The following is an 8,649-nucleotide window of genomic DNA, read 5'->3' as shown; positions in this document are numbered from 1 at the left end:
AAATCAGTTTAGGAACACGTATTATAATGTGAAAGCACAATAGCTTCTTTGTTATTATCTAGGAAATAGACGCAGTTTTCGAATGATCACTGATTTGTTATGCCCAGGCCTTCTGTCACGCTCTTTTGCAGATATGTGTGATTCTACCATCTTTCAAATAAATTGAAAGCTGCGCCGTGTGTCCTGTCTCTTTCCGGTGCGCATCTTCAAAGCATACTCGCATTGTGGACACCAAAAACCGTGTTTCGCCAACTGCGTACAAGATATGCCCCAGGTGCCACCCACCATATATAGTTTATCGCTTTCACGTTATCTCATACGGCTCTTGGTATCCAGGAAATGACACCGCGAGAAGTGAACGACCGTAATATAGGCGCCCCTATTACGCCACGACACGAACTTAGCACATATACACCGCACTTCGCTAAAGTTGTGCGGCATCAGGATCGCACCCGGAGGTGTATTAATTCTGCTCCGATGTGCTCGGCATTCAGTAGTGTTTTTCATGTCCCTACAGCGAACGGGAAACGTCCTCTCCGCCAGTTCATTTCCGTTTCGCGAAGCTCCAAATGTACCAGGTTTTACATCGGTACCCACCACGCTTCGTAGTATAGTGCGAGTTCTGCTTCCACTTCTTACAACTCCAAAGATGTAGTGTAGCGTAGAGCAGGGTAGACAAAATTAGAACCTTTTATTAACTGTGGCACACACTCACGCTGGGAGATGAGCCAAAAACCGAGAAGTTTGTTATCTTCAAAATGATGTCAAAATGATGAAAGTGACTAAATAAAAAAATTAGAATTGTTAAATAGAAACTTCGGATATCAAAAATGCAGCGAATGAAAAAAAGTCCTTTACACCACTTCAACAGTTTTCTTCACTTCTTTTTAAATTTTTCTTTTTTCGTGGAATCGACGCCTGCTCCTATAGGTAACCATCATTCGTCGAATATTTGCTGGATAGCGCACGGATACCGACTGTGCCGTTTAAAAAGTGACTGAATTGATGAACGATTGCACATAAAGGGGTTCCGTTCGTGCTCCATCACATAAAATCTCCAGGATGAACAATGACGAAGCGCCACCAGCCTTAAATGGTGGCGGTGGTAGTGGTTAAAAGATGAGAAAAGGCACCTAATTTCTGCACCTCGGTCGGGAGCACGGCGCAGTGCCTATGAAACCGGAACAGCGGCAGGCATTCGCTGTGTAGTCCGCGCCTTCCACAGTCAGTCGTCACCGCTTACAGGCTCGCTTCGTCAGCCTTGTGCGTATTCATGCTTGCGCATGATGATAACTGGGTGGCTCGCACTGTGCTAATAGAATAAATGCTTGCCGGTGTTCGGGTTTCATATGACGCGGGTAGCAAATGCCTCGTACAAAAACAACGAATGCGAGCAGTTAAGTATCCCTCACACTGGCCCATAATCATGACGTTTAGTCAACGAAAAAGCCAATTCCATCCTTCTAGTTGTTCGTTGATTCTCAACAACTTTCGTACACGTCATATCTTTTCTCTGAGAAAGGTGGAGACAAAAAGAAAAGAAAGGAACATCGACAATCTCCCGTTTGTGGCACAAAGCCAAACGAAAATTCATTCAAATTTCTGAGAAAGCTTCTTAGTGGCTTTCGCTTGTATTTGTTTATGGCTTCCTTCTACGAAATGGTGTATGTCACCTTTTTTAACCCTTCAGCTACTCGGCGGGATTACACAGAACCAATTTTATTAAAAATAATAATATTAATTATTATTATTATTATTATCATTATCATTATCATTATCATTATTATTATTATTATTATTATTATTATTATTATTATTATTATTATTATTATTATTATTATTATTATTATTATTATTATTATTATTATTATTATTATTATTATTATTATTATTATCTAAAGAGAGAAGCAGTATAGCGTGAAAAAAAAAAGGACGAGGAGACTGCCATGTGCGATGTAACATGGAAACAGTCGAAAATGGAGAAAAAAAGATAGCGCCCAACGTGGGGCTCGAACCCACGACCCTGAGAATAAGAGTCTCATGCTCTACCGACTGAGCTAGCCAGGCACAAAGGGAAGTCGAGGTATGGGACAACTGGTGGGTCTAAGATCATCGTGGTTAAGCTAAAGAGAGGAGGAGCGTAGCGTGGAAAAAAGGAGGAGGAGACCGTCATGCGCGATGTAACATGGAAACAGTCGAAAATGGAGAAAAAAAGATAGCGCCCAACGTGGGGCTCGAACCCACGACCCTGAGATTAAGAGTCTCATGCTCTACCGACTGAGCTAGCCGGGCACAAAGGGAAGTCGAGGTATGGCACAACTGGTGGGTCTAAGATCATCGTGGTTAAGCTAAAGAGAGAAGGAGCGTAGCGTGGAAAAAAGAAGGAGGAGACCGTCATGCGCGATGTAACATGGAAACACTCGGAAGTGGAGAAAAAAAGATAGCGCCCAACGTGGGGCTCGAACCCACGACCCTGAGATTAAGAGTCTCATGCTCTACCGACTGAGCTAGCCGGGCACAAAGGGAAGTCGAGGTATGGCACAACTGGTGGGTACAAGATCATCGTGGTTAAGCTAAAGAGAGAAGGAGCGTAGCGTGGAAAAAAGAAGGAGGAGACCGTCATGCGCGATGTAACATGGAAACAGTCGAAAATGGAGAAAAAAAGATAGCGCCCAACGTGGGGCTCGAACCCACGACCCTGAGATTAAGAGTCTCATTCTCTACCGACTGAGCTAGCCGGGCACAAAGGGAAGTCGAGGTATGGCACAACTGGTGGGTCCAAGATCATCGTGGTTAAGCTAAAGAGAGAAGGAGCGTAGCGTGGAAAAAAGAAGGAGGAGACCGTCATGCGCGATGTAACATGGAAACAGTCGAAAATGGAGAAAAAAAGATAGCGCCCAACGTGGGGCTCGAACCCACGACCCTGAGATTAAGAGTCTCATGCTCTACCGACTGAGCTAGCCGGGCACAAAGGGAAGTCGAGGTATGGCACAACTGGTGGGTCCAAGATCATCGTGGTTAAGCTAAAGAGAGAAGGAGCGTAGCGTGGAAAAAAGAAGGAGGAGACCGTCATGCGCGATGTAACATGGAAACAGTCGAAAATGGAGAAAAAAAGATAGCGCCCAACGTGGGGCTCGAACCCACGACCCTGAGATTAAGAGTCTCATTCTCTACCGACTGAGCTAGCCGGGCACAAAGGGAAGTCGAGGTATGGCACAACTGGTGGGTACAAGATCATCGTGGTTAAGCTAAAGAGAGAAGGAGCGTAGCGTGGAAAAAAGGAGGAGGAGACCGTCATGCGCGATGTAACATGGAAACAGTCGAAAATGGAGAAAAAAAGATAGCGCCCAACGTGGGGCTCGAACCCACGACCCTGAGATTAAGAGTCTCATGCTCTACCGACTGAGCTAGCCGGGCACAAAGGGAAGTCGAGGTATGGCACAACTGGTGGGTCCAAGATCATCGTGGTTAAGCTAAAGAGAGAAGGAGCGTAGCGTGGAAAAAAGAAGGAGGAGACCGTCATGCGCGATGTAACATGGAAACACTCGGAAGTGGAGAAAAAAAGATAGCGCCCAATGTGGGGCTCGAACCAACGACCCTGAGATTAAGAGTCTCATGCTCTACCGACTGAGCTAGCTTTTTTTTTCTTTATTGCCTGCTTCGCAAACAGTACAAATCAATATAAGAATACAGTGCAGTGTCACGTGTAAAAGTGCTGTCACATCTTCCAGCACATGGGGGTTAAAAAGGCAGACGCTTTATGCCCATCAACTTATCTAGACATGGCAACCACTCTGGCTTATCTTGTGCCTCGTATGCAGTCATCAAATACTGTACACTTTCTATGAAGTACTCTCGAGCGGGCCGGGGATTCACGTCTACGTTTCGCACTGCCATCCGTGTTCGCCACACACTGTGAAGAACCAATACCATGAACATATCGTAGGGCACACCGCCTACATTTATGACTGGCAAAAAACGGATGCCATACTGTGTAACTGGCAGGTCTTTCTTCAGGGTCCTTTGAAGGATGTCCCAGAGAAAGACTGCATCGGTACAGTCTAGAAAGATGTGGTCAACTGTCTCGAGTTTTCTGCAGATAATGCAATCAACTGACGGGACGAATATTCCTTTTTCTCGGAGCCATGGATTGGTAGGGAGTGTGCCGCTGTGAAGTTTGAAAAAGAATGTCTTCATTGATGGTCTAATTGGCATCTTCTTCACTCTTTTCAAGACGTCATCCCCGGGTCCCATTAGGGTACAATGTTCTATACAGAGGCTCTGGCAACATGGTTTCTACAAGGTCCTTGTACAGTCTCTTTCGCGAAACCCTAGAGAGATACTCCATCGAAAATCGCACTCTCAATATTTCGACAGCAGCAATCACTTCTTTCATGTACCCCTTAGGGCTTTTTGTCACCCCATTGACAGTGGTTACAATGAAATGAGGCAAAAAATGGGACAGCCGCACATGTATGAACGTTCTCAAAAAACGATCATCTTGATCTCGTAAAAAAACAAACCTAGATACTATCTGTCTCAGGAACAAGTGTACAAGACCAAGCCCCCCACTTTTCACAGAACGGAACAGATTCGTTCGGCTTGTCCTTTCCCACGTGGACGCCCAGATAAACACTGCGATCACTCTGTGTAGCTTTTGTACAGCAACACGTGACATGAATAGCACTTGTAAAACATACCATACTCGTGAAATAAGAAATATGTTGCTCACTGTTGACCTCGTAAACATTGAGAAATCGCGCCCACCCCACGTTTTTGTCTTGTCTCTTAGTTGTTCTGTCTCTTGTTTCCAATATTCTGTTGTGTCTTTGTAGTGTTGGAGAGGTACCCCTAAGTACTTGTCAGGTATAACCTTCCATGTAATGCTTTCAAATATTGATGGTGTGTTCTGCCAATTTCCGTGCCATACTCCAAGACATTTACTCCAGTTGACTCTACTATCAGTGCAGTAACAGAAGAATTTCACATCGTTAAGTGCTTCTCTAATACTCTCCCGATCTTCGCAGAACACAGCAATATCGTCGGCTTAACTAAGTATTTTGACCTCTGCAGACATCAAATGAAACCCCCGCACCTGATCATTCTGTATCACTTTCTGGCATAGAGGTTCTAAATAGATAGCAAAAAGCAGTGCTGATGCAGGGCATCCTTGTTTTACACTCGATAAGACTTGTATATTATCACTAAGCTGTTTGTTTATTATAATTTTTGTAGTGCATCCCGTGTACGCCATTCGGACCCCTTCCAACACCACAGACCCTATATTGACATAGTCAAGAATGCTGAAAAGTATGTCATGATTCACGCGGTCAAATGCCTTCTCGAGATCGATTTGTAGCATAGCTACTTTACCGTCAAACTCATCGCAGCATTCTAACATATTTCGGGCTATATGAATGTTCGTCATAATTGTTCTGCCTTTTATGCCACAAGTCTGATGTGGTCCGACTATTTTTTTAATCACTGTTTGAATTCGCCTGGCCAAAACACCCATGAATATTTTGTAGTCAACATTCGCTAGGGTTATGGGTCTGTAGGATGTGACGGACAGCTGTTTCCTGGGATCTTCAGTTTTTGGGATTAACACGATGTGTGTTTTCCGAAAAGATATTGGCAACTCTTTCCTCTCGTATGCCTCATCGAACACATTCCACAAAGCTTCTGCCACAAGATTTTTAAATTTCTTATAGAATGCTACACCTAGTCCATCTGGACCAGGTGTTTTACCGTTTTTCATTTTTTCAATGGTGATTTCGATTTCTCTGACCGAGATGGGTGTTTCTAATCTCGCTTTTACGTCATCCTCAAGCTTCGGCATAAGTGACAAGAAACGCCGACTATAGGTACTCGTGTCCGCTCTGACGCCTCCCAACAGTTCTTGGAAATATTCCACAAACGCGCGCTCAATCTCGGTTTTATCTGTGGTGACTTCATTTTTGTGTTCTATCGCCCTTATCTCGTTTCTTGTCGCGTAGCTCTTTCCATCTGTGACGGCACGTTTTGTGGGAACCTCGCCACACCATAATCTTTCTGCGCGTGCGCGTACCACCGCTCCTCTGTACCTTTCCGTATCTACGGCTTCTAATTCTTGCTTCACTCTTCTTATTTCTTTACTGCGCTCTCCTGGTTGCGCGCATTCTTGACATAGCAAAAAATCAAGCTCACATTGCAGTTGTCTTTCTTTTTTCAGGTTAGTGCGTTTTATTGAAACTGATCTTCCAATTGCTTCTATTTTTACTTTTTCCTTGAAGCACTCCCATGTGTAAATTGAACTACTTGCGTCACCTTTCGCCACTTCTTTTAATTCCTTTTCAGCATTTTCTACAAACTTCTCATCCTCGAGTAGCTTTTCATTTAACTTCCAGAGTCCCCGATTGAATTTGGGCTTTTCTTTTTTATTAATGGTGAACATTACTAGATGTCACACCTGTCCCGTTTATTAGGGAGGCGATCGCCGGGCTAATTCCAAGAGCCGAAGTATCGGCCCCCCGAACCGCACCACGAAAGCGTGGACAATTTAGAAGTGGTCCTTATTGGTGCGCCAGCGGACGCCGGCTGTGGCCCAAAGAACAAGACAGAGCCGAGAGATGATAAACAAACAAAATTATATTCTCATTAACGGCAGATCAAAAACAATACACACGTATGCACACTCCACAATAGTTACATACAATACGTCACCAAACAGACAATGTACTACACAGTACAATCAACCACACTTGAAACAACGGACACAGACAACAATACGCACTACGATGCAGTCACATGCATTGAACAACCAAGACACTTAAGGACTAAAGAGATAGAAAACCTATTCAGTCCAAAGTCCTTGGAACAAAAGTCTGAATGATACTCTTCCGAGAATCACTCACTCAAAGTCCAGCGTTGTTGTCGTTCCGCAGCTCTCTGAAGTTTCTCTTCCAGGAAACCTCCCGTCTTCAATTGGCCACTCTTCAAACTTCAACTTCTTCGCCCGAACACGTCGGTTTCACACACGCAGCTGTTGCCACGCGTCCTCGCTCAATAGCGGTAAACCCACGCTCTTGCCTGTAGCTCGAGCCGTCCCTACGGACCACAAACTTCGCCGACTACACGGCGGACTCTCTACGCACTCTGGCGCTCACTTCCGTCTCCTCCTGTTCTGTCACTACGGGCAGAACCTTCGCCGACTACACGGCGGAATTCCTACGCGCTCTGGCGTTAACTTCCGTCACCTCCTGATTTCTCGTCTCGGCTGCTCGGTTAAATACCTTGCGCGCGACTTTCCAGAATTTTCTCGTCCTTTCGTCGGCGCGATACGCAGCGAAGGCTGGAGAGAGGCGAGACGGTTTGTCAGCCCTCCGCGTCGGGTGACTCAGCTCGGCGTAGCCACGCCTCCTTCGTTCTGGAAATTTCTAGCGCTTGCCCGGCCGCCGCTGTGGGGTGAGGAGGTTCGTCTGCGAAGCCGTGCTTCTGCGGGGAGAGCGCGCGCCCGGGAGCCTTGGATGTTTGCTTTCTTTTTTTTTTCTTTTTACCTCGCGGCGTTCCTACCGCCCGTTGTCGCAAGGATTTGGCGGCGCGCTCTCTTTTTAGCGCTCGTTCTGTGACACTGCCCCCCACTTTAAGAATATTATCTCATAATATTCAAAAACCACACAGACGAGCGCGAACAGTTACCACACATTCTCACAGACTGTAACACAATCTGTCGCTCATGACACTTCACATTCACAATATATCACTCAATACAATCGTACATTGTAGTTCAATTCCACAACACATGAAATATAGCCACAGGTACATGCCTACAACACTTCATCACACATTCTAAACAATACAAACGTACAAAGTTCTGTCTATCCAACAATTATACAACACTATACATCACACCATCGCACAGAACACTGTCTCACTCGACATACACTTGAGACACAGGATAACAAGAATATTAACACAACATATGTCACTCAGCCCTGCCGAACACATTCTGATTCCACCTCAGCACCTATCTTGAGTACTTCGAACAGCGCTTGCGCCCCTTTTTGCGGTGCTCGCTCGACTTCTTGTTTTTCCACGTTCCCTTTCGGCGAGCCCCTTCCAACGACGATATCTGAGGCGTCGTCTCAGCCATCGTTGTCTCTTCCGACACCGTTAACGCGTCATTCCATTCGACGGGTCCTGTCTGTTTATTTACCCGCTTGATCATACTTCTACATTTTTCCCGACTGGCCAACTCCGTCTCCTTTACACTGTCGGTCGGTTGAGGGCGTGCCGACGTAAGTCCGGTTGCTCGGCCCGTGAACTGATTCGACACGATCGTCTTCTCCTTCGCTGTCTCTTGCGCCGCAGCTTCACCTTGGGCTCTAGTGAGACCCGTCACGGGATGTTCCTCCACTGTATCTCGCGGCCGCTGTGTTGGCGAGGGCTCTATTTTCGGGTCTTCTCCCAAACATTCTGGATCACTTGGCCCTCGCGCCCCGTCGATGTTTCCGATGACAAGGTCATACAGGGGGGTCGTCATGCATAACGCAGTAACCTTCCCGCTGAAGTACGGGGTTTCAACCTCAATTTCTGCTTCGGGAAGCATCCGGACCGTACGGTCAATTAGGCAAACCGGTCTCGTTCTGCCTGTCAACTCTCTTTCCCGTA

The 8,649-nt window shown here is 45.9% G+C and overlaps 7 non-coding genes across 7 annotated transcripts; all 7 read right to left on the bottom strand.

Annotated features, from left to right (window-relative positions):
* Positions 1-1,994: 1,994 nt before the first annotated feature.
* Positions 1,995-2,067, bottom strand: TRNAK-CUU (transfer RNA lysine (anticodon CUU)). Its single transcript has one exon. It is a non-coding gene; the product is annotated as a tRNA-Lys (tRNA).
* A 152-nt stretch (positions 2,068-2,219) lies between these two features.
* On the bottom strand, positions 2,220-2,292 carry TRNAK-CUU (transfer RNA lysine (anticodon CUU)). The gene has a single exon. It is a non-coding gene; the product is annotated as a tRNA-Lys (tRNA).
* Positions 2,293-2,444: 152 nt separating this feature from the next.
* Positions 2,445-2,517, bottom strand: TRNAK-CUU (transfer RNA lysine (anticodon CUU)). The gene has a single exon. It is a non-coding gene; the product is annotated as a tRNA-Lys (tRNA).
* Positions 2,518-2,669: 152 nt separating this feature from the next.
* TRNAK-CUU (transfer RNA lysine (anticodon CUU)) lies at positions 2,670-2,742 on the bottom strand. The gene has a single exon. It is a non-coding gene; the product is annotated as a tRNA-Lys (tRNA).
* A 152-nt stretch (positions 2,743-2,894) lies between these two features.
* TRNAK-CUU (transfer RNA lysine (anticodon CUU)) lies at positions 2,895-2,967 on the bottom strand. The gene has a single exon. It is a non-coding gene; the product is annotated as a tRNA-Lys (tRNA).
* A 152-nt stretch (positions 2,968-3,119) lies between these two features.
* On the bottom strand, positions 3,120-3,192 carry TRNAK-CUU (transfer RNA lysine (anticodon CUU)). Its single transcript has one exon. It is a non-coding gene; the product is annotated as a tRNA-Lys (tRNA).
* Positions 3,193-3,344: 152 nt separating this feature from the next.
* Positions 3,345-3,417, bottom strand: TRNAK-CUU (transfer RNA lysine (anticodon CUU)). The gene has a single exon. It is a non-coding gene; the product is annotated as a tRNA-Lys (tRNA).
* Between the last annotated feature and the right edge of the window lie 5,232 nt (positions 3,418-8,649).

The sequence above is a fragment of the Rhipicephalus microplus genome, chromosome 3 (assembly GCF_043290135.1).
Source record: "Rhipicephalus microplus isolate Deutch F79 chromosome 3, USDA_Rmic, whole genome shotgun sequence".
Taxonomy (NCBI): Eukaryota; Metazoa; Arthropoda; class Arachnida; order Ixodida; family Ixodidae; genus Rhipicephalus; species Rhipicephalus microplus.
The sequence above is the reverse complement of the archived record's forward strand: the minus strand, read 5'-3'. Positions and strand labels throughout refer to the sequence as shown.